Source organism: Camelus bactrianus, chromosome 33 (assembly GCF_048773025.1).
Source record: "Camelus bactrianus isolate YW-2024 breed Bactrian camel chromosome 33, ASM4877302v1, whole genome shotgun sequence".
NCBI classification, from domain to species: Eukaryota; Metazoa; Chordata; class Mammalia; order Artiodactyla; family Camelidae; genus Camelus; species Camelus bactrianus.
Genome location: NC_133571.1, coordinates 10,471,740 through 10,498,176, shown reverse-complemented (window position 1 = coordinate 10,498,176; position 26,437 = coordinate 10,471,740). Strand labels below are relative to the sequence as shown.

General features: G+C 42.1%; 1 long non-coding RNA gene across 3 annotated transcripts; it reads right to left on the bottom strand.

The window, feature by feature from the left end:
* Nucleotides 1-1,594: 1,594 nt before the first annotated feature.
* On the bottom strand, nucleotides 1,595-25,602 carry LOC123616450 (uncharacterized). Of its 3 annotated transcripts, none has more exons than XR_006724457.2 (5): nucleotides 25,129-25,602; nucleotides 16,061-16,106; nucleotides 7,431-7,515; nucleotides 6,914-7,026; nucleotides 1,595-5,630 (listed from the first exon to the last, which is right to left on the bottom strand). It is a non-coding gene; the product is annotated as an uncharacterized LOC123616450 (long non-coding RNA). The 3 variants fall into 3 exon arrangements; XR_006724456.2 differs by having other exon boundaries at nucleotides 1,595-2,326; nucleotides 25,129-25,600; XR_006724455.2 differs by lacking the exons at nucleotides 1,595-5,630; nucleotides 6,914-7,026; nucleotides 7,431-7,515 and adding an exon at nucleotides 7,542-14,278 and having other exon boundaries at nucleotides 25,129-25,597.
* Nucleotides 25,603-26,437: the final 835 nt, after the last annotated feature.

Sequence of the window (26,437 nt, the reverse complement as noted above, 5' to 3'; positions counted from 1 at the left end):
AAGGGTTATTTTTTAACACCTTCATTGTGGTCTGGTTCCTGTACAGTAAACTACACATATTTCAGAGGTACAATCTGATGAATCTTGATAGATTTATACACCCATGGAACCACCACCAATCAAGATAGCTAACATTCCCATCACTCCCCAAGAGATGCAATTTTCAAATTCCCAATTCCCACCCCCTTTAATCTCTGGTATCCATAAGTTTGTTCTCTATGTCTGTGAACCTGTTTCTGTTTCGTAGATAAATTCATTTGTGTCCTTTTTTTTAGATTCCACATATAAGCGATATCATGTGGCATTTTTCTTTCTCTTTCTGACTTACTTCACTTAGAATGATGATCTCCAGGCCCATCCATATTGCTGCAAATGGCATTATTTTATTCTTTTTTATGGCTGAGTAGTATTCCATTGTGTATATATGGCACATCTTTATCTAGTCATCTGTCAATAGACATTTGGGTTGTTTCCATGTCTAGGCTACTGTAAATAGTGCTGCTGTGAACATTGGGGTACATGTATCTTTTTGAATTATATTTTTCTCCAGATATATGCCCAGGAGTGGGATTGCTGGATCATATGGTAAGTCTATTTTTAGTTTTTTAAGGAACCTCTATACTATCCTCCATAGTGGCTGCACCAATTTACATTCCCACCAACAGTGTAAGAAGGTTCAAAAAGAGGGTTATTTATTTAGGAATGTGAAGGAATTAAAGCCTCTTCAGTAATTCCAAGATGTGCAGGATTTGATGCTGCCTCTCCAGGTGGAGCCAGGTATAGGGGACAGTTGGAGAAACTGAACAAAATCAAGGGTGCTGTAAAGAAGAGCGAGGGAGACTGGAGGAAGAAAGGTCACCCAGATAATGATAGACAGCTGGCAGGTGACTCAGAGGGGAAAGCAGAGAAATATTCTGCTCCATTGTTCAGAGCTACATACAATTAGCCCCTGAGCCTGCTTATTCCTTTGCTAGATTGTGAGGTCCAAGGGGGGTGGCCCAGGACTGTGGCTTCTTCATTTTCATATCCCTACTGGCTACCAAGGTGACATCCCTTCACGAGAAGGAGTTCTGAACAGAATTGATTATGAAGCCAACTGGCATTTACCAAGGGAGAATCAGCCTTCCTGTCAACTGCATCACAATTGGGTATATTTGTTGTTAAATGTCCAGATTTGGGCAAAAATGGCCGGACCCCATTGCATCTGTCTCTGTGGTCTAAATTTGGCAGTTGTATATATTAGCCAGCCTGCAATCCACCTCTCTTACGTCCTTCATTAAGTGTCTCTTCAAAACGTCTTTTGAAGTGCAGCGCCATTATATCATTTTTACAGATACCAGTCTCAGGACCGGTTTCCCCTCTGGCAGTTTTCTTAATTGGTGATTTGGCAACATTGGGTTTTTTCTTCCAACCTGCCAGTTTCCTTCATTTAAAGCAAATTCTGTCAAATGAATAAGCGCCCATAGCACAATTACCAAGCACAAAACGAAGCCGCAAACACGCATTAGCTTACCAGGGTAGCGCCTAGTATATTAAAAGGAAAGAGACAAGCACACGAGATTGACAAGAGAATGGAGCATTTCATTTTTTTATTCAGTTTTATTGCTGCAATATCCCATTTGATGGCCTCCAGCTTTCACAGCATCAGCTTCCTGCAATGACACTAATGAAGAAATGCTGCTTTTTGTTCATTCTTTAACCAACTGTGTTGCTCTTTAATGGGAATATAGCACGTTCCCCCCTGTTCATGCAGAGTTATGAACAGTTGAATCTCTAGGGTACTTCTGATGTGTACCGAACTCTTTTCCCTTTAGGATTTCTCTGATTAGATGGTAAGTACACTTTCCATCAATAAATTCATCATTCTAGCTATTTCAAAATAGGGGCCAGAAACCAGAATATTTTTCCAGCTTGGAAAAAAATTAAAACACCCAAAGGGGGAAGAGTGATCACTTTATTTTTCATCCCATTTCTCTGCTTTGTGGAATATACTGTTTTCCTTTTAATTATTTCTTAATCATTTTCTTCCATCCTCATTAAGCAGTCTTAAGTCCTTATTAAATTTTCTTCAGGTCCTTATTAAAGCACCCACATTTATAATCATTCTGGTTAATCATTTGCACGTGACTGACTTCTAAATAGTTTTTCATTTAAACAGAAAGTTATTCTGCCACTTGGATTAAATTTCACTCTGGCTTGATTTCTCTTGGGGCTCACTTGGTTTCTTCTGTTTTCTTCTTTGGGTTCCTTCTGCTGTCCAGAAGTATGGAATTTGATCTTATGTCAGTTCTCAGAGACTCCGAAGTAAATGAAGGCTGGGTTTAAGCTGCCAGAACAGTGAGGGCAGTGAGGCATATGCACTGTTTTCAGTTAAGTCTTATTGCCTATCTTGAAATGTCACTGAGTCCTAGGTTATCTCCAAATTGGCCAGGATGTAACCTAAAGTCACTAACAAAGCAGACCTGCTCTCAAGATCCAGGAACAAAGGGAATATCTTCTGGGGAGTAGAAAACGAAGTAGACACCCTCCCATCCCCACCCCTGGCCTCCTTGGAAGCATTTTATTTCTAAAGGATAATGGACCAATTTTGATGTTACCACACTATAAATGAGTCTGTCCCACGGAGCATCAGATTGAATAGAAATGGATAGGTATTCCAAATGAAGTTCTCATATACCATCAAAACAGGTTGATAGATGAAGAAATTTCTTTCCAGTTGTGGAAAAGAAAAATTGACACAGTGTTTTTAAATAAGAGACTTTAATTTGCAGATATTACTGAAACTGTTGAGTATTAATGAGAGCATTCCTGCCATGATGACTGTTGCTGCTAGTAGCAATTCAAACCAACAACCATCACTGAGGCACTATTATAAAAGTTGGAAGGAAAATAAAGAGATAAAGAAAAAAATGAAACAGCATGGCCCATGGATTAAGAGGCCAGCATGACCATGTGGAAATTAACATGTAAATGGTGAGTTCTAAAGTAAGGTAGAACGGACTCGGTTCTAAGTAGGCCACAGAGAGGATGGAAAAGGTCATTCTGACTTGGGGTATTGGTGAAAGAGGCCATTCCTGAGCTTGGCACTGAGGAACGTGTCAGGTTTGGAGCAGTGAAAAATTGTTGGTTTTTCAGATTGAGGGAACTGCACGACCAAAGTCATAAAGGCAGGGAAGTGAAGCCACATGTTCAGGGAGTGGTGAGTAGCCTGGAGCAGGGGGTTGTAGAGGAATGTGTAGGGAAAACAAGGCTGGAGACATAGCTTTGGGTTGGCCTGACTGCCATTCCAGGACTTTATATTTTAAGACGATGCCATGATGTGCTACGCAGAGTGTAGCAGAGTGGGTCAGAAGTCAAATCCTAGCTCTGATTTCTGATAGCTTCATGAACTTGAGGACCAGTGTTTTGAGTAGAGCAGGGGTTGGCACACTGTCTCCCAGGGTCCAATCCAGCCCACTGCCTGTTTTTATAAATAAAATTAATTGCAACACAGCCACACTCATTCATTGTCTGTAGCCACTCTCACACTACAACGGCAGAATTGAATCGTTGTGACAGAAACTGTATGTCCCACAAAGCTAAAAATATTGACTTTACAGAAAAAGTTTGCTAACTCCTGGTCTAGACCCCTCTTTGCCTGTCAGTAGCTTTGCTGAATTGCTGACATCAAATCTAGGATGAATTAGATTACCTCAGAAGACCTTGCGAGGAAAATACTGGCAAACTTGAGGCAGACATCACGCCCATCACAGGTTAAGGCTCTGACACTGTGGCAGGCAACACAAACATGGCTTGTCCCCAAACACTGGCTTCTCCTTGGGGAGGAGAGCTACTCCAGCAACTGGTAAATTGCAGAGAGAGTTCTGTACCATCCCGGCATTTTCTCTGGGGCTGGGGAGGTCCTCCCTCAGGACATCTCTCATATTCAGCCTGCAGGCTACCCGCCACAGTACAGTGAACTTCTGCTTGGATATAGGTAAGAGTTGGAGCAGATATGGACTGCTGGCATAAGGAAGGTTTGTTCCTGTCATCTTTAGGGTACTTAAGGCATCAGACCATAAAAATATGCCTAATCCTTTGGGTCATTTATTAATAAGACAGTTCAGATCACAGATAAAGTGTTTCACCACCATTCACAGATGATCAAAGATAAACTGGAAAGATAGGAAGTGAGATTTTTGGCCATGTGTGTGTGTTTCATGGAATCTATTGTTTTAGAGCCTTGTTTTATCAATGGCCTTGACCTAAGGAATCAAACACAAAGCAAATGTATGAGTTAATTGATAAAAATGATTGACCATTCAGTCATTGATGGATTGCCAGGTGACGTGACCTTGGGGTGACTGGGAAAGTGAATCAGCTGTAGGAGTTAATTCAGTGGTGCTCTGTCTACAGTCTGCGACTCCCCTGAAGCTGGTCCTCCAGCACTCAGAGAAATAAAACCACCGGAAATTCACTTGAAGAGTAACCCCTGTTAGAACTGCTGTTAATCACATCTCTCAGCGTTAGCAATAGAGTGGTTTGATTTTTATCGTCAAAATCCATCACTTGTTAGATCACAGACCTACAACAGGAGCTCACTCTTTAATGCATACGTTATTTTTTTTTTAAATTTAGCTGTATGAATGGAAATATTGAGAACCAAGACTTCACTCAGTCTCAGGATGCTACAGACAAGATTGCCCATCATATAAGACAACCCGATACAGCTAAAATGCATGAAAAGCAAAAACTCTGGGACCTTCTGGCTACCGGCAGTGACAAGGATACCGTTTGTGTGTTTTTTTTTTAAATAGAAGCACTGGAGGTTGAACCCTGGACCTCATACATGCTAGGCACGCACTCTTCCACTGAGCTACACCCACACCGGTGAATCTTATTTTAAAAAAACTGGTTTTCCACTGGTATAGGGGACTACTTTTGTAAACTCAGGACAACAGAGCTAGTGTAAGAGAAAGCTCGTGTGTCAGGCATAAACATTATTCTAGATGGACCCTGTTTCTTAGGCTCTGTCAGCGCGGGGAATGGACTTCGCTCCTGAGGGAAGCTGTTTGCTGTTTGTCCCTAATGATGGTTAATGTGTGAACAAACCAAACTCCCGGAGCTGTAACTGGTATCATCAGTGATGCTGGGGCGCAAAGGCGCTGACGAAGCAGAGCCGTGCGGCTTGTGCTTTGAAGATGCGGGAAGGGAAGAGCTTGGCTAAATGAAGTCATTTCTAAGAGCGGTGGACAAAAGGGCAGTGCTGGAACAAAGCAGCTGCTGAAAACAATTACGGATTTAAATTCCCTTCACCCTGAGTGGCAGGAAAATTTTATTTTATCCCTTTCTCCTCCGACATGTCAAAATACACAAGCTTTTGAGTCCTTAGGGCCTCTGTTCTCTGACGGAAAAGATAAGAGGCCGGATGGATAGCCAAGAGGGTACTTTGGCACTGATTGATAGACAGGTAGGACGTTCAGCAAACGGCTCTGCCACTCATCTCTCCTCCGTCCACAGAGCTGATTGTCTACATCATCTGTGCCTGTCTCTCTGCCTGGCTTCCCATATGTTCCATGTCGTGGCCGCTGCCTCGATAACTCGCTTCGCAAGACCATTAACGTTCTGAGGGCCACGGTAATGGAACTGTTCTATGGGGCCGGGGTCGGGAGAAGGGGAGAGGAAAAAAAAAAAAGAGGAAAAACTGAATCTCTCCATGTTTCGCCACCCTCAAGAAAATGGCTGTCCCTAATTACACAAAATGACAGAGAGAGCCGTTGACTGAAACCGCTGCAAATGACAGTTATTTCTCTGAAAAGCCTAAAAGAATAGGTCACCCTAGCTAATACGCTAACAGCGTACTTTTCTGTGTATGCAATTTCTGTGACATTCTCCGAATGCTTGGGTGCCGGCTGACATCTGCATGGAGCAGGGAGATAGCTTTTTCTTTTTTTTTTTTTGTCTTCCTGTAGAAAAGTCTAGCAATGCATTTATATATGGACTCCATGCTTTGTTCTAGCGAGTAAGTCATGCATCTGTGGTAGGAAGACAGCTTTGAGTTAGAAAATGGGGGGTATATGGGCATAAACAGAGCCGTACCCACCTAACAAAATCTACAGGACAGCATCCATCCCCTGTCTCTGTTTGCACTCCCTGCATGGGGCAGTCTAGAACTGTCAAAAAATGTTGGCTCCACTCTGTCCCCTGGTGTTTCAGCCCCTCTCTTTTTTAATCTGCTGGACAAGCAAGCATGAGTTGTGCTGGAAAGCAGGTCATTGATTGATTTCATTGTCATCTTCACTCCAGATGCCTCACCTGGGCCAAGTTTCTGGGTGTGCTCCTAGCTCAGAACTTGGCTAAAACCAAACAAAAATCCAGTCTTGTTTGTCACAGAAAATGCAGCTAAGGTGAAGGGCTTGAGGACCTCATTCTTGTCCTCTATAGGTCAGTGGCTCTATCTCCAGGAGCAAGGATGGTGGGCAGGCTGTGGGCTAGCTGCCTCAGGTGACACCCCTTGTCCCTGGGGACACAGGGAGGCGGTGAGGGAGCAAGCCACTCTGTCCCAAGAGAAGGTGCTGCAGACACCTGCCTAGGAGTACAGCCGCTCCTTTTCGGGGCTGCAAAGCAGGGTCTTTGGGGTGGTGTCTGTTACCAGCCAACTCATTTCAACACCTGTATTGGGCATCTGTTATGGGCTAGGAATGGTGTGAGATTGAAACAATAAACATGTTCTCTTTTTTTTCATATGGAGATACTCGGGATTGAACCCAGGACCTCGTGCATGCTAAGCACACACTACCACTGAGCTATGCCAGCCACCTGCTCCATAGTGTTTCTCAAGTGTCTCTCAACATCCTCCCTTGTTAAGCAAGTGACACCTGTTGCTGCCTCCAGTGGAGGTGTCCCACTGAGTGGAGGACAGCAAATAGCATACCTGCCACCGGGAGCAGCAGTCCCAGCTGTCACCCCACTGTATGCTTCACGGGTGTCAGGTTGCCAAGAAAGACGTAACTCACACAGGCACTGGATGGAACGATGCTTATTCACCTAGAGAGGAGACAGCAAGGTCAGTTTCAATAGTATGAGCCAGTTCCCCATGGCTGTCCCACGGCGGGGAGATGGTCTGCATGCACCACTCTTTTACCAGAGGCAGAGGCCCTCATTTCTCCTACCAGGAAGAGATACAGCAATGAGGCTGGCCTGGTGCCGTATAACACACACACGCACATGCAGAACAAAGGAACACACATCAAGCCCAGAACAGGGAAACATTCTCCCAAGCAAGGCTGCAAAGGCCCCTTAAGTGCATGTAATGAAATGTTCCAGGCCCGAGCCAGGCAAGGATGGAGCACACTACACATGACTGCCTTTCTCGTCATCGCCACCCCCCCCCCCCACACCAACGAGTGGTACGTTGGTGGGGCAGGATGTTTGTGAAAAAAAATACCTACTGTTTTTGTAACAAACAACAGAAGGTGAAGTCCACTGTAGCCTTCCCTAGCTGGTGAGGACTCAAGGGTAGTGGTCTACCCAAAACTGGAAGAGAGCATATCATTAATAAAGCAATGTGAGACAGACTGACCTCACTGCAATGGCAATTACAGGGTTATTATGGAGCCAGAGAGGCCCGGTTAGTTGCATTCTTTGCTCCCAGTTAATTTCTGAACCAACTGAAAAAGACGACAGAAGAATGAGGCAAATGAAAAGCAAATGATCGCCTTTATCGCTGATGGACTGGAGACTGAAGAATGTAATTTTCGTCTGGAGGTGAGTGGGGTTCCAAAAACTGAATTCCAAAGGTAGACAGACTCGTCTGTAAGGTCACAGGAAGCTCTGGAGCAACAACTATTTTTATAATTCAGTTCTCTCGGCCATCCTCCTTACATTACTATAGTCTGAGAAAGGAAGGGCTGTGACTTTTAATTTATTTACTATGTGAAGTATGAAACATATACAGAGAAATCAGAAGAGTATACTAAATCCTCAGGTAACCATCACCCAGCTTCAGCAATTATCAACGTCTTGCCATTCTTGCTTATCTTTACTGCCAAATGCTTCCTATCCCCAATTAAATAATATAAATGTTATAGTTTTTTAAAGTAAAATGTTCATACATTGAAATGCATAAATCTTAAATTTGCATTTAAATATAGGTATTAGGGGGAGGGCATAACTCAAGTGGTAGAGCACATGCTTAGCATGCATGAGGTCCTGGGCTCAATCCCCAGTACCTCCTCCAAAAAAATAAATAAATAAATACACCTAATTACCTCCCTCCCCCTTAAAAAAAATAAATTAATGTATGTATTAAATGTCGATTAAATGTATTAAAATCGACAATTTTGACAAAGAATGCATGTACATAACTCATACTTTTATTACAGTTTCAGCCTCCCCAGAAGTTGTGTCCCTTCTAGATGGTTCACTGATCTCCCCAAATCAGGCATCCATGATGATGTGGGGTTTTTTTCTCCTTAGATTAATTTATTTTGCCTGTTCTGGAATACTGTATAAACGGAATTATACTGTATGTACTTTTTTGCAGCTGGTTTCTTTCACTCCACATGAAGTCTGTGAGATTCATCCACGCTGTTCTGCTTATTAACAGCTCCCTTCCCTTTATCGCTAAGTAGGACTCCAGGGTAGAATATAGCCTTGTTGGTTCGTTCATTCTCTGTTGATGGGCATTTGGGTTGTTTCCACTTACTATGTGAATTAAGTTGCTATGAACAAGTCATTTTGACCACATGCATTCTATTTTTCTCTGATAAACAGATTAAGAGGTATATTTAACTATATACAGTACACATTTACTTTACACATAGACAAAGAGTCAAAACTTTTCTGACATCGTTGTACCATCGCTCATTCCCACCAGCAATGTACAAGTGTCAGTTACCCCAATTCTCCCCCACATGTGATCTTGTCAATTGTCAATCTTTTCAATTTTAGCCATTCTAGCGGGTACGTAGTCTTATCTAATTGTGGTTTTAATTTGCAATTCCCTGATGACTAATGATGTTGGACACTTCTTTAATGTTTATTGGACCATATCTTTTTCCTTGTGAAGTGTCTGCTTTCGTATTTTACCAATTCAAATAATTGGGCTGTTTGACACTCTTTTTGTCCCATTGTTGGTATTCCAGATAAAAGTCCTTTGCAAATATATTCCTCAGTCCATAGCCTGCCTTTTCACTTTCTCAGCAGTGACGTTTTGACGAGCATAATTGTTTCAATCTGATGCTTTCTTGGTTACCAGTATTTTTCTTTGATGGTTACTCCTTTCTCTGTTCCGTCTACCTGCTTACTTCCAGGTCAGGAACATATTATCCTGTGTTTTCTACTTTAAAAAGATCACTGTTTTAGCTCTTATATTTAGGTTTATAATCTACCTCAATTTAATTTACATGTATGCTATAAGGTTTGGTTCAAGATTTATCCTTTTTTTCTATATGGCTATTCAGTTGTTCTAGCACCATTTGTTAAACAAACTTCTCTGCTTCCTCAGGTTTGCTTGGCATCTTTGTATGAGATCAACTGACTGTGTAAGTTTAGCTCTATTTTTGGACCCTGTTCCATTGGTCTGGTCCACTGATCCTTGGGTGTGATTACTGTAGCTTTGTAAATCTTGAAGTCAGGTAGTAAAACTCTTCTAGATTTGCTCTTCTCTTCTAAGATTGTTTTGGTATTCTAGATTCCTTGCATTTCCATATAAATTTTAGAGTGACCTTGTAAATTTCTCTTTATTAAGGAACAGCCTGCTGGAATTATCGCTGAGGCTGCATTGGCTCTATAAATCAATATGCAAAGAAGTGGCAACGCTATTGAGTTTCTGCCCCATGAAAATGATATATCCCTCCATTTGTTTAGGTCTTCCTTAATTTCTCTCAGTCATGTTTTATGGTTTTCAACATAGATATTTTGCACGTCTTTTATTAAATTTATGCCTGAGTATTTTATTTATTTTTGACACTATTGTAAATGGATTAAAATTTTCCCCAATTACTCGCTGCTAGTATATAGAAATTTGATTTTATTTGTTTATCTTGTATCCTGACACCTTGCTAAACTTCTGTTTTAGTTCTAGTAGTTTTTTAATTTTAATTCCTTAGGACTTTCTACCTAAACAAGCATGTTGTCTGCAAATAGAGAATGTTTTACTTCTCTGCCTCTGATGTTTGTGTCTTCTCTTTCTTCTGCTTGACTTTGCGCTGGTTAGGACCTCTGGCGCAGCGTCGAATGGAGGTAGTGAGAGCAGCCACCCTTGCCTTGTTCCCAGTCTTAGTGGGAAACTGGAGTTCGGCTAATTTGATGTTAGCTGGAGGTTTTTCATAGATGCCTTTCATCAGATTGACGTTTCTTTCTACTCCAGTTTTCTAGGAATTTTTTTATTGTAAATGGATGTTGAATTTTGCTAACTGCTTTTTCTTTATCTCCTGAGATGACGGTATTGCCTTTCTCCTTTATTCTGTTAATATGATGGCTTACACTGACTGATTTCAAATGCAAAACTAATTTTTATTCCTAGACTGAACCTCACTTTGGCATTACACATTACCCTTTATGTATATTGCCGGATTTGATCTGTTAATATTTTTTGAGGACGTTTGCATTTATCCACGAGGAATGTCAGTCTATAGTTTTCTTGTAATAAGGGCTACATTTTTATAAATAAGTAATATGGAAGTGACTGGGCCTGCGGGAGAGTATACTGAGGTTGGTGTGCTTTTTGGTGATCTCAGATTATACTGGTAAACAATCACCCACTGTATGCTAAGACATTTTATTTGTTTAAACATTTTTATAAAACTGCAGTTGGTGTAGTGTCTTAGGTGATTTGAATGACTCAATCCAATTGACTACACAGCAGATTTGATAAACAAGGAACAAAAATGTCACTAAATTGGCAGAAGAAAAGGCTCAGCCACATAGGTAGGTAGATAGATGTACCCCCCAACTCCATCTCTTTATCATTTACTTGCATTTAGATTTATAAATGTCAAAATGAGGAAAATCAACATATTGGGATTGGAAGAGAAAGTTTGGGTGTCATCTCAGTAATCCTTATGCATAGAAGCATCTAAACCACTGGCAAATTCTGGCTGGCAGGTCCTTATTAGTGACAAGTCTCGATGGGGTTTTTTTTTTTTTTTTTTTTGACAGTTCTGGTTTAGTTTTCATTTGAGGACTTCCTTTTAAAGGCCACTGTCTCACATCACTATCTTAACTGGCAGGGGTGGAATATTTACACCTAGCTAAGAATGATTAGAAGGGTAAAAACAAACAGATTGATGGGAAAGAGACAAGATAAGTGTCTCACATTGTTTTCAGATGTGAAGACAGTAGGCAGGTTATGGCTCTAATGTGTTAAAAATACATATATTTTGACAAGAATGACACAAAATCTTTGAAAAGGGCTGCTTCCTAAGACAAAAAGCAACTTTGTCCTTACTCAGGAAGAATAATTTTGAAATCAGATATGGACAAAGACATATGTACAAGGCTGTGCTCTGAGAATATAATTATAATAGCAAATTTTCTAACAGTAGCAGAACTGTTAAATATATAATTATGAGCTATATGATAGGATGTAATGCAGCCACTGAAAGTCATATTCACAAAGTATATGCAGTGTCAGAGGAAGTACTTGTGATAAAATGTAACCAAAACAATCCATTCATCCAAACACATACATTCAAATATGGCGGGCTCAGTGAGAAATAATTAACTTTAATTAAAGACTTGAAAGTAGTTAAAATGAACACCTCTCAGATGCTAGATATTTGCATGGAATAAATGCTATAAGGGAATTACCAGACTGGTAAAGGAGATTATCTCTGTGTAATAAGAATATATGTAATTTTGTTTTTCTTATTGTTTTCTGTACTTTTGAATTCTTTCTTAAAATCCTTATTATTTTTCTAATAAGAAAACTTTTTGTTGTTTGTTTTATTATTTATTTGTTTGTTTGTTTATTTATTTTTTAACGGAGGTACTGGGGATTGAACCCAGGACTTCATGCATGCTAGACACGCGCTCTATCACTGAGCTATACCCTCCCCCCGAAAAAATATTTTAAAAAAGATTTTTTTTTAACTTGGTTTGTGAACTGTGTCACATGTCATATATGGTACAAGGGAATAATTTTTCACTAGGCTTTAGAGACGTCCTAGTGAAACAGCCAGGGATTTAAGATCAAGGGAAGCTGTGTTTCAGTGCAGACGACTTATTCGGTCTCTTAGTATTTCGGTGATAGTTCCCGCGAGCTAAGTTTGGTTTTTGAAGGAAGGTTCAAGCAGCCACATGCTAAGAGCTTGACCACTCTGGTTGCTGGCACGCAGGGCTGCCAGCTTCCCCACTCCCAGTCCTCTGAACACTACAAACTGTCAGTTCCCCAGACATTCTGCACTGCTGGTAACTTTGTAAGCAGGCTGCTGTGCAGAAGACCTGTGCCCCTGATAAATCCTGGGTACTGTTTTGCTCACAGGCCAAGCATATGCTAGACAACCAGCTCATTTTGAAGCCTGCTATCCAGACAGTATCTATAAAGAGGATGCAAGAGTGAGGAAGGGACTGGGGGTTTGGCAGTGGAGGACCTGGATTTCAGTATCCGCGTGACATCAGGCAAATGCCTAACTGGCCAGGGCTTCCCTCAGCTCATCTATGAATGGGTAAGTTAAATCACCTTTCCTGTAACTCTGGGGCAGAATTGTGAATTTCAAAAAGTTTATGTGTGATATTGATAAACAGAGTCTGTATTTTAGATGGAAAGGAGACAGTCCCAGAACAGACAACACAACACTGAAGGAGAAGAACGAAGTCAGAGGACCGGCACTTCCTGATTTCAAGACTTACTATAAAAACTAAGTAATTAAGACAGTTTGATACTGTACTGGAGAAAGAATAGACAAGTAGATCAATGGAAAGGAACAGACAGCCCAGAAATAGACCTGCACAGATAGAGGCAACAGATCTTTAACTAAAGGGCATAGTAAATACCATGGAGAATGGAGAGTCTTTTCAACAAATGGTCCTGGAACAACTAGATATCTACATGCAAAAAAAAAAAAAAAAAAAAAAGAAAAAAAGAAAGGAAAAAAAAAGAACCCTAAAACACACCTTAACCCTTCACAAAAATTAACTCAAAATTGATCCTAGACCTAAGTGAAAAGTTATAAAACTTTTGGAAAATAACATAGGACAAAATCTAGGTGACCTGGAGTTTGACAGCAGCTTTTTAGATACAGTAACAAAAGTAGGACCCATGAAAGGAAAAAGTGGATAAACTGGACTTCATCAAAACTAAAACTTCTGCTCTGTGAAAGACACTGTTAAGAAAATGAAAAGACAAGCCTCGGGCGGGGAGAAAGTATTTGCCAAATGCATATCTGATAAAAGACTGCTATCCAAATTATACAAGTGATTCTTAACATTCAACAATAAGAAAAGAAACAACTCAAAAATGTGCAAAAAATCTGAACAGACACCTCAAAGAAGAATATGATCAAATGGCACATAGCATGATATGGAAACAATGGGAAATTTCATATATTTCTGGTGGGTGCACAAATGGTACAGCCACTTTGGAAGACAGCTTGGCAGTTTTTTACAAAACTAAACATACTCTTAACATATTATCCAGCAATCATGATCCTTGGCATTTATCCAAAGGAGTTGAAAATATATGTGCCCACAAGAACCTGCACGCAAATATTTATAGCAGATTTATTCATAAATGCCAAAACTTAGATGAGTACAGGAATCTTTCCTATCTTTTCTACAACCATATCGGCAGTGCCTAGAATGGTACCTGATATGTAGAAGCAGCTCAATAAATACTTGGTAAATGAACGGATGCACGAATATAAATGGAATGAAATTGTTAACAATATAAGTGTCACTTATCCAATCAATTAATAGTCCAATCACTCACTAATACAAGCACCATTAATCCAATCAATTAATACTTTATTATTGGAATTGTTCTATCACCACTGGAATGAGAAAGACAGCTCAAGAGTAAGGATGTGTTAAGGCTCATCCAGTACGTTCCAAAGGAGAGAGCGTGACCATATCTGGTGGGCACAGATTTTCCCATCACTCTTCTTTCTGCAGAGCAGGGTGGCTTCAGCAGGCCTTGGTGGCCTGAATGAAATCCCTCGAGACCATCCAAGCTGTAAACTCCGATTATTTGCCCACTGAGAAGTCTTTTTGAACATTGATATGGGTGTCCAGGGACTCCATACTATGGATGGATTCCTTGGAAATACTTCCAGTCACTAGAAGAAGATGGCCACCACTGTAAATTAATAAATCAATATTCTTTTGGTATGTAGGAAAGATCATATGAGTGCCCAAATCTCTCATTTTTCAGGGGAGGACCAGAAAAGTCCTGCCTGAGGTGCCAGTTAAGAAGGGGGCTTTCAGACTCAGGATTCTGCACCTGTTCACCTCTCAGACCCTCCTGCATCTGTCTCTGAACTATAGTGTGCAGAGGGGGTTCCTAAGGCAGCTGCTGCCCCAAATCAGTGGCTCTGGTTACCTGACCCCATCCCCAAGTGAGCTTCTGGGTGACAAGCTGACTAGGCTCTCCTGTGTGGGGCCCTCAGACCGGATGAAGTCCAGAAGTCCCAAGTAACCCACTGACAGGGCGTTGCTGTATCTCAAACATGAAATAACCCATTTCTTCACTTTCCCCCCAAATCATAGATCCTGGCTACAAGTACTATGATCTGTAGCTGTATGAGGAGGATAGGAAATTGCTCTCAACTATCCTAAAATGGTTTGGGAGTTAAGATTACCCTGCAGCCTCCACAAATGAGGTGAGGAACAGAACCTGTGAGTGCAGTGGCCCGACTGTCACTTCTGCTAATTATCCAGTTACGGTGGCTTTCTCCCTGAACCCTTCTTATCAGGGACAGGGACTGCAGAACACCTAAATATTTCACTGTTTCCATGTAGGTGTGGCTCTAGGACTGACATGTGTTATAAATGTCTGCAGCCTCCTGGAACTCTCCTGGGAAGACACCCGAGGCAGCTTCCTGTGTGGGTTGCATCCCAAGGGAACGTCTAAGTGTGAGACCTGCCTGAGGAGGTCTAGAATGGGACACTCTGGGGTGGCGTCTGAACTGTCATCTTTGAAGGGATGAGAATACCAGCAGGTTGGGGGAAAGGTGGTGAGAAGCCCAGATGCTTGCTTTGAAAAGCACTGAGATGTTTACAACTTGACTTTATTGGTTGCCCAAGGCATGGAATATGGGTGTGCTTGTCCCACCTACAGATCCAAGACTGGTTCAACCTCAAACACCCTCTGCCTGGCAAGGCAGTTGTGAGACATCCCTGGGCTCTTCCTGTCAACGTCTGTGATGCACTGTGAGGTGTTAAGGCTGGTGCTGGTTCCCAGGATCACTTTTGGGTAAAGCCCTCTCCGCCGCATCAGGAGATGGAGCTGGTCCTGGCTCTGGTAGGAATATAGCTCCTATTCCACTGCATCCGTCTCAGACTGTGGAGACACGTGAGTTAAGGAGAGTGGCATCTGCTTAGGCCAGGCACAGCAGGAAGGGTTGACTAATTACGGCAAGTCTTCAGAGATGGCGATAATTAGTGATGAAATAGATCAGAGAAAGGAAGGTCCTTAAAGAGTATCTCAAACAGTGTTAGTGGTTTGATGCTCACTCTTTTTTTTTTTCTTAATTTAACAGAGATGCTGGGGATCAAACTCATGACCTCGTGCATACTAAGCATGTGCTCTACTACTCAGCTACACCCTCCCCCCTTGATGCTCACTCTCATTGATCAGCTTCTTGGGAGACTGATCAACTCCAGATAAACTGATAAAATATATTTTGTGGGTATCTAGAGCTAGGACCATACCGGGATCACTTCCTGTGCCACCATCAACATCCTGCCCTTTGAAAGTCCTCCTGTCCGCCTAATGGAGTTCCTGGTTAGCAACGTGGATATTTCCTATTTTCTTCCTGAGAAAATTTTGAAATTTCCTTTGATATTTTAGAACAATATTTTAAGAATGTTATCTTTGGCCAGTCTTATATTTATTATCGAAGGGTGCTTGAAAACTGACCTTGGGAGAAGGAAAAAGATCACCATTGAAGGCACCAGGCATAGACCTAGAAGAGCAGGAAAAAATCAGAAAGCTTGAGAAACTCTCCATAAGCAAAGATAAAATACACATACTATCTCAAAGTTGAGAACCCAAGAGGGCAGCTGAAAGAACAGCTTCACGCAAGGCTTAGAGAGTATAAAGTAGTAATGGGGGTGTTGCGGGGAGGATGGTTACAAGCAAAACCACAAATTGAAGGCTTGGGCATATGACTGGCTATTCTAATAAAGGATGTGGGTGGAGGGGACATTGTAGTAGGATGTTTCCATAAGCTGAAGAAATGATGCTCTGTGGGCTTCAAGAGAATTGCCTAGCAAAGGCAGATGATCTCAACCATCAATTAATTAAAAGTTAGGAGTGAGTGGCTGAGTCCGTGCCCAAGTAAAAATGCATTAGGATTGAATTAGAACAGTGAATTGGCATCACCTGGAGGGCTTATTAAAACCTAGATTATCCCCAGAGTTTTTGATTCAGTAGGTGCAGAATGGAGCCTGAGAATCTATATTTATGACAGGTTCCTAGGTAATGTGATGTCCCTGGTCTGGGACCACTCACTGAGAAGGACTGATTTAAAAGAAAGGAAAAAATCTTACAACAAATGTGTTTTTGACTTACGCCCTCACATTCCACGAAAGTGAGGAATTTTTCATTTTGTGCACATGTATCAGAATTAAAAATCATATTACAAAAAAGTGAAATAAAACGCTTTTTCTAACTATAAGGAGATTATTTCTTTTTATGATTTAAATCGTGGAAGAAGTTCAAAGTACATAATAACGATGGATAGAATTACATATATAAAAATGTAAAACTGTGAAGTAATGGAATTCCACAAAATTAAAACAGAGATGTAACAGAATAAGAAAAATGTTTGCTGTAAATGCTTTCCATAAATATGGCTGGATATTTGAGGTTTAAAATATATTGAGTCATTCAAACCAGGTTCCCAGTGGAGACATAGTCTAGGACACACACAGGCAGTTTATATATCAGGAAAGCCAACATAAACCAATGTTGGAACACTAAACCTCAAAAGTAATTAAAGAAATCCAACTGAAAACAATTATAAGGAACCATTTAACACATATTAGATAACAGTATAGGGATAAATGATAACATTAGTACCTGTGAGACTAGTGGGAGATGGTTGTTGGTGGAAGTGTAAATTGGTTTTGTTTTTTTTTTTTGGTAAGAGCCATAAAAGTAATCATACCAGAAAATGTATTCCATGTAACTAATTCATAAGAACAAACCTATAATTATAAAAATATGTATAGCAGAATTATTTATAGTAGCTAACAAATGAAATTACCAGAATACTCAATAGTAGGGAAATAGTGAAACAAATAATGTTATATTGACCTAATATTCAGTCGTTAAAAATGAAACGGCATAACGATTCTGCCCACAAAGGGAGGTGTACACTGCATTGAAATGTTAGAGAAAAAAAGCCCTGGGTTTGGGGTCAAGAAGCCTGAAATTAAGTGACCGTCGGCTAGGGAGTCAAGCTTTCCAAACTTTGTATTTAGTCTTCTACCAATGCAGTCTTTTTTTCCAACTCAGCAGTTTTCAAACATTTTGGCCACTATCAAAATTAAGAAATGTTCCATTCTGATCCACTATTCTCCATTTCATTCCTTTCCACTCCATTTTAAAATGCCGATCACTGAACTGGTTTAAAACCCACAAACCTGTCACAACCAGCAGTTCATAAAACACCAGGCTAATTTATAAGTGTGCTCGAAGTTTATGTACAAACTCCCTCTCTCCCACTCTTCCCTCTAACATCCCCACCCTTCCCTAGCCACATACACATCCATGATACACCCAGAGGAAGTTCCAATAAAGGCTATGGCCTGAATGCATCCATACCTCGCAGTGACTGTAGTTGGCATGCAACTTTAATGCCCTTCTAGGTATTGGGCACATATATCAGGAGGTAGAGTGATTTTTAATGCAACTGTACTGGGTAACTTGCTTCTCAGATGGTGTTAATAGTTCATTTCATCTCTACAACTCAGCAGGGCATTAAAGGAATAGGCTAGACCTTGGTATCTCTTTCTATCTTCTCTCCTTCCTCAACCAGTATCCCCAAGTTCTCACCTGGGTTCCTGCCAAAGGAGCCCATACACAAAGATCAATAGACAACTGGGAAAGAGCACTAGTTTTTAAAGCTGGCAGGACAAGAACCTAATATTCTAATGCAAAGGTCTGGTAAAAGCTGAATGGGGGACCGTGAGCCCACGTCAAAGGTGGGGGTTCCTCTCTCCAAACTCATATCCAAAGGTGAGAGCTGCACACTCAGGGCACCAGAGGTGAGAGAGCTGACCAGATTCCCCAAGAGCTCTGTTCTCCAATTTCACTGCAAGAAGTGATGGGGAAGGATGTCTGGGCATGCCAGAACAGGTCCTGCCTGGTCTGCTCACCCATGGCAGGGGGCTGCGCCCAGTATGAGTGCTGACCTTCCCCAGCTTGCGTACATGACCACGCCCTCTAGTGTAACGTTCCTTGATAACCCCACCCTCTAGTGTGACTTCCCTACATAACCCCACCCTCCAGTGTAACGTTCGTGCATAACCCGCCCTCTAGTGTGATATTCATATATAACCCCGCCCTCTAGAGTAACGTTTTACATAACCCCGCCCTCTATTGTAACTTACGAGTGATAGATGGCTGGCCAATCAAATGTGTGATTCCGCCTTCCTTTGGGAGGAGCTAGTTTGGAGGAAGAAAGGCCACAGTGGGCGGGAGTTCCCACTTACATGGGCCGATACAAAAACATGGGACAAAGAACAGAAACGTCCCCTCTTGAAATCTTCAACACAAAATAAGCAAGGAGGTTACTATGGCCCCATTAGCCTCATTTCACCGGTGAAGAAATGAAGGATCAGAAATTCAACTGATTGAGTCACTATCATAAAGCTAGTGATACTCGTACTGACCTGCTGATGCTTCTTTCAGTTAGTGGTGCTAAATGTGCGAGGGTGGCGGACGTCCCGAATCTGATTCCTGTCACACCGCGAGCTTACCAGCTTCCTGCTGGTCTAGTCCATGGGATGCCCCGAGCATGTGCAGAGGAGGAGTCCTGCTGATGCGCACTGTCACTACGGGGCTGGGTGGGGGGGTCTCCTAACCAGGTGGGCCAGGAGATCATATGGGAACCTTTTTGTCTCTTTAACCCCAGAGCTAGACTAGAGGCTGGTCTACTCTGTGCTTCCTCTCTTCAGGGCCCCATTCCTCTCCAGAGTGAGCCCCTGACTCTTTTCCCTCCAAGACCAGAGGAGAGAAAGTGAAGGCGCTTCTCTCCTGAAGACATATGCAGTTTGGGAGCACGTGCCATCGTCCCTCTGACCCAGTACCTTGATTTCTGTTCGGGGCAGCTCACGTGCTTGAAGGGAAGCTGACCACATTCAATTCCAAGGATGGACCTTGACCGACTTAAGGTGATCAGTAGGTCCCTTTCCTCCCCCATCACCACGACTGGTTCAGGGATGAACATCTGACCTAATAAGAGTCAATCAAAACAAAGACACATTTTCTGATGGATTCTGAGGAAAACGGCTTCACTCTTCCTTTGAAACTACTTGAAAGACTTTCTCTTTTGGATTTGAACAAGTCCTTCACCCTCAAAGCTACTACAGCCATCTTGTGGCCACTTGGGGAAATACATGTTGAGGAAGGTGAAGAGGAAAAAAGAAAAGCCACTGGGTCTTCAGTGTTATTGGGAGTTGCTGGATAAAGCCTTGATGGAAGCCTGCTATTTCCAGTCTTTTCAGCATGTGAACCAACACATTCCCTTTAGTGTTTAAGCTAATCTGAGTTGCATTTTCAGCAATTTCAGATTTAAAATTAATACATATTGCAACACATAAGCATATGAGTCAAGGGAAACAAATCCACTGTTTACCCCAATCCTGCTAAAGTTTTTCAAGGGCAAGGTGATCATCAGAGTAGACAGTCAGATTTTCCTATATTGGTCAGATAGGAGGGAAGAGAGAACCAAGCTTGAGAAAAACAAGCTTTAGTAACATTCCTCCAACACACACATATCCAAGTGGAATATAATAAGTAAAGGGCTTGGTCTTTAAATTCACAATCAAAGCCAAATACTGTTATTAATAGTAGTACTCTTGTAACACCTCTCACTGAATGTTTCATCCCCGTATATGGTGGCTCCATTGTGTGTCTTTGCAAGTTCCACCTTAACCAAGTTATGGTGCGTGAGGGGAAAGGACAAACCTTCAGCTACCTTCATAAGTTAGAAAACATGACGAATAGACCCCACTGATACTTTAGTTTCTTCAAGGGACAGTCACAAAAGATACAGGGCTCTGCCACGTCGGGTCTTATATCATCCAAGAAACTGCTCATTTTCTAAATCTTTGGAAATGAAGCCAATGGGGAACGCCTTATGCTAGGAATATCCAAATTCCAAAACCAATGAGGATGGCTCCTCGACTTACTTTGAACCAGAAGTAGCCACCACAAGCCTGCCAGATATGGGAAGGAGGCAGAGAAACATCCCAGTGATCCTTTATAAAGTAGGTCTGAGGTCTCTCCCCTTGTAATCAGTGATTTTTCTTACTCTAATGAAACCCAGATGCTTCCAATAAAAAGAATGGCTGGTGTTCAAGCCATTTGCTAATTCTGCCTAGAGGTAGAGGGAAAAAAAAAAAGGCTATGCCCCACATCATTAATTTTAAATATCCTATTTTGTTTTATTTTCAGAATGAAATGGTATGGAACAGTGTAATGAGCAATAGAAATATGGAACCAAGAAGCAATTATATCTTCAAAGGAGCAAAATGAGAGCAAATAAAAGGGCTTGCCCAAGTTAGCATACAAACAGGCAGATCAGAACATCATTTTTAGAGTCCAAATACATGCCTTTTGGTTGTGTCTGTAAATTATCTTCCACAAACATCTTGTTCTATCACTGGAGACTCGTTTCTGGGTTATAGTAAAAATTGGATTTCTTGAGAGCCCTAAAACCCCTCAAATTCAATTTCACCAATATTGAGTACCACTGTTTGGAGCCGTTGTGCTGCTAAGACTACATGTTGATGATGACAGCATCACAAGAAAGTCGTATCTTGGTGGAGACCTGTCAAAAGAAACCCCCATCTGGGGCAGCAAGATAAATAGGGCTTAATCTCGCCCTTCAAAGTGCTTGCAGTCTAGTTAAGCAGACAGGGCTGTATATAAATAATCATAATATAATGTGTGCTGGTTAACGCAGAAGGGGACACATTTAATTCTGTTCGAGAAGATAGAGGAAGACTTTATAGTAAGGTAGGCAGGAGTGGAGGCCATGCAATACAAGCATAACTGGGCCAGCTAGAAGGTGTGGAGGCCAGGTCTTCAATTGTTCAGTAAGAAAGATGCCAAGAGAATCCTGTGAGTGGGTGGGAATCAGAATCCAGCTCCTGCCCTGAAGCCTGGGGCCAAGCCAAAAGAGTCTACCAATGAATTAAGTTTTTAGAACCTTTCTGTTTGGAGTGACAAGAATTGGACCTATGTATGGCATCAAAAAATGGTGCTATATGTATTGGATCAAATATTGAATCAGGTGAATATATGATATATAATGGGTCACAATGCCTAAGTCCTTATACAAAACCCCAGTTCAGAGATGTGCATCTCAGAGGACCAGGCTGAGGCAACAATGAAATCACTCAATAGGGAAGAGAAAGCATGGAGAGAAGGTCCCACGCACAGTCAGCTTTCATACAAAAACTACGAAGCACATAATGACACCTAAAGTAATGAGAACTGGTCGACAGATCCAATGAATAGGACAAATCACACCGAAGAAAATAAAAATAATGGAGCAACTAGCCCAGGGGTTTAAAACAAAGTTGTTTACAATTCTCAAAGAGATAAATGAAGAGATAGTATACTTAAAAATGATAACAGGTCATTAAATTGGAAAAGGGATATATAAAAATGAACCAAAATTTTTGAAAATTGAAAGTTGAGTAAAAAATTTAGTAGATGTTTTAATAATAGACTAGATAAGGTAAAATAGAATCAGTATATTAGAAAGAAACCAAGTAAATGTGGTAGACACTGATTAGATATTCACCCATTCCATTTCCTCTTCCTGGGCACAGGAGAAAACCATATTTCCTGGATGTCCTTGCAGTGAGATCAGGGCCATGTGATTGGGACGTGAGTGAAAGTAAAGCATGTCACTTTTAAGCCTGGCCACAAAACATCTCCTTTGTTGGAGACAATATATTAAGGCCACATGTTGATGATGACAGCATCACAAGAACAAAGTTATATCTTGGAGGAGATCTGTCGAAAGAGACCCCCAACCTACCTCAGATTGTGACATAGGCAAGAAGTAAACCTTTGTTCTGCTTTCTGAGTTGATTTGTGGTACAGCATGGCATAGCCTATTGCTGAGTATACAATACATCACTCTGAATGCAATAAGAGAAGATGAATGCAAAGAAAAGTGAAAATGAAGTTACAGAGGATAGACTGAGAAGCTCCAACTTATGTATAACTGGAGTTCCAGGTGGTGAAAATAGTTAAAATGGGAGAGAGAAAATACCATGAGATGACAAACTGAGAATGTCCCAGAATTAAAGAATGACATAAATCCTTAGACTGAAAAAGTCATTCATTGTACTGGCTTATTTGCAGTCATAATTTTCACTACAATGTTGTTTTTTGTTTTTTTTTTTTTAATTTTGACTGAAGTTTAGAAATACACTGTAATGTTTTTCCTAACTCTTCATTCCTTCATTCTTTCTTTCATTCATCCATACAAGAAATATTTTTAAGAACCAATTATCTGTCAGATTCCTCAGGAACTGGGAGTTCACAAGCTAGAGGGAAATCAGAGAAGTGGTTGGCAATTACCACAGAGGGCATAGAATAGAGAAGGGTGGGGGTGAGGGCATCGTGACATAAAATGGCATGATACATTAGAAAAGATGCTAGTCAATCAAGCAAGGTTAGAGTGTAGGACACACGGGGGCAAGTAGCCAGAGGTAATACCAGAACACGAGTCAGGAGCCAGATTCTGAACTAACACATTTGCAAAATAGCTTGAAATCTTAGAAGGCACAGGCTTACTGGATGACTTTAAGAACGGTGGAAGGCATTGTGCTATACACCAGAAATTGACACTTTGTAATTAACCGTATGTCAATAAAAAAAAGAACGGTGGAAGATTTTCCCAAAACAAAGTCCCTGTTCCACTCACCCATCTGAATCCTAGCTTGACAGAGCTGTAGATTTTGAGTGGGACACTTCGCATTCTTCCCCTCACCATGTACAAAAGGCAGGACGCATCTCAGCCAGGTAACGCCAGGGCTGTGATCCCTTCCTCTTACCTGTGACATACTGCCTTCCTGACCACCTCACGACTTTTCTTCCGTGGCTCTATGACCAGGCTTTTATCGTGGCAAGTGGGAAAAAAAGGATGAAAGTGCAAAATTGAAAAAGCCCCAAAAATGGAGCAGATTATGGGGCTACAGAGGGAAGAACACCCAGGAGGCAGGAAAAGGTGTCCCCCACAGAGGGGTGGCTGGGCCACGAGGCATAAGTGACAGGCACGTGCTTGGGGCAGAAAACTTTGGGGAAGAAAAAGGAGGAGAGAAGAGAAAAATCTGCTGATTGAAGAATGGGAATTTTTCTGAAAAGAGAATTTTTTGGAAGTCTTTCTCTCTGTGATACAATATAACACACACAGCTGCTTCAGAACACCTTGAATACACCCATGTTACTTTTCAATGATTTTGGAGTCAGATTTTTTTTTTCATGTTAAGGTGATATTGGTGGAAGTTGGCCACAAGTTTTGCTTGGGTTCCCGATTTGTACACTGTCTCCTAATCGTGAAAGTTTCAAAGGGATAGTACCCCTACCTGTAAAAGGAACTTGTCTGAGAGAGAGTGAAGGCACGGGGAGCAGCCACTCAGGAGCAGGAAGGTCCAGAGAAGGAAGAGGACCGCGTGGGGTGGGGTTAACAGAGGGAGATTTCACCCACTTCTTCATTTTGACCAGATCCACTCTCGTTGTACAAAAGATCACAAGTCCACAGGCCTAGGCCTTGGAGAAATTAGAGGAGACCTGAATAATATAAATTATGACCAAGAGAGAATTTGCCAAAGATGGAAACATCACCTGCAGTGCTGGGCTGCACCCAGTCTGCCGCTACCCTCAGATGCCTCCTCAGAAGGAGGGAGGTACAGGAGCCACGGTCCTTGGAGAAGTAGGGTCAGTTGCTTTAGAAATGCTGAGTGTTGTGGGAAACGTTGGTTTCTTGCCAAAAGGAATTCACCAGAGCAATGCTGGGCAGGAGGCCATGAAGGAAAGGCTGTTGGAGCGGGTGCTTTGTTCATATTAAGGTGGAGGGTGTTGAGACAAAGGCCGAGCCCTCCCTTGCACAGGATGAGATTCTGTGCATGGGCAGCGGGTGCCCCTTCTCTAGAGATCGGGGCCTTTTTGTGCCTGGAAAGGTCTGACAACTTGATCTGAAGTATGGAAACTGCTCTCGCTGGAGACATTCCAGAGTCCCCTTCCGGCCATAGACAGTCTGACCAGCTGGCCGCCTCCTGTGACCATTGAGAGCAGCTGTGAGCGAGGAGGCCACCCGTGTGTGGGGGGAGCAGAGTGCAGCTCTACTCAGAGCGTCTGGGCCACAAACAGGGCTCTGGGTCTTAGTTCTCTCAGAGAAGGAGGGAGTTACGGATGGCCCTGTACCCGACATGATACTTCTTTTTATACTCACTTATTCCTGGGCACGCTGTCAGCCAGATAATAGCAGATGGCTCAGTGGCAGGGCTCTGGCCTGGTCCGAGAACCCCACTGACCCCAGAGAGCATGGAGGGGATCACCGAAGTGTCTGCCCTCCAGGGTCTCCTCTCACGCTGCACATTGCCTTCTAGAGGGATGGTCAAAGCATGATCTTAGCCCTTCTGACATACCCAGGTGCCAGGCTGCTACCTAAAAGACTCTTATAACCCAAGGTCATGTCCCCTCTGGGCCCCAAACTTTGCTGACTGGGTACCAACCTTGTCACACTAGTGCTGTCCAGTCTCCACCAAGCGCCCCGAGTCCCTGTGCCACTGCCTTCAGGCAAATAGATCCAGTCTGGACAATTCACTGCCGCAGGTAAGTACAGACAGTTCTCCTTGCAGCCACAGCAGGAAGCCCTTCCTTCCAGACAACGGTAGCCTTGACCGTCTGCCTTCCCAAACCAGTGAGTGAATTCAGTCATCCCAGGACCACCCAGCACACCAGCCCTGCTTCCTCCTAGAGGCCCTCCCTGCTTCCTTTCCAGTCGGGCCCGCTGCCACTCACAGGGTCTGACCAGCTGACTTGGCTGAAGGTCTTGTGTTTCCTTTCCAGACATTTCTCCACAAGGACTTAAATTCACAGGCAGGACAGCCCAGCAATTAAACACGTGGGCTCCTGAATCAGACAGCCTGTGTGCAGTCAGCCTTTACTCTTTACTCTGCTACCAGCGGCAAATATTATTAAGGCCACTAAGCCTTGGTTTCCCCATCTGTAAAGTAAGAAAAATAATAGTACGTAATTCAGAGAATTCTTATAAGAACTGAATGAGAGAACGCAAACCTCATAGTAAAAGCACCATTTACTTGCTGTCATTTTTTTTTTCACCATATGCGAACTCCTCAGAAAGCTCACAGCATAGTCACTAGACACTTTTGGAAGGAAAGAAGCGACTATAAATTACTAACTTCAATTCAGAATAATAAACAGTCGATTCTCAATATTCACCTGTTCCCTATTAGTGGATTCGCCTCTTCACTAAAATTTCTTCGTAACCCTAAGACCAGTACTTACAGTGTTTTTGCGATCACTCCTGCACAGACACAGAGTAGTAAACATTTTGAGCTGCCAACACACACATTCTTTGCTGGGGTCGAACAAGGCAGACTCTACCTTCCTGTTTCAGCAATCTTACTGTATATAGTGTGTTTTTCATGGTCTATTTAGTGCTGTATTTTTCACATTTTTGTGCTCTTTGTTGGTGATTTCGGTGATTAAAATGGGCCCCAAACATGGTGCTGAAGTGCTGTCAACTGCTCTTTAAGCACAAAAAGGCTCTGATGTGCCCTATGTGGAAAATATACACAGGACACAAGCTTCATCCAAGCATGAGTTACAGAGCTGTCAGCTGTGAGCTCAACCTTAATGACTCAGCGCTGTACATTACATAAGGTGTCTTGAAATAGAAACACGTAGAACAAACGTATGCACTGATTGGTTGATGAAGACACGTGACCAGAGGCTCATAGGAAACTGACCCCATATTTACCCTAGGAGCAACAATTCAGTATTCGCTAATTCAGTGTT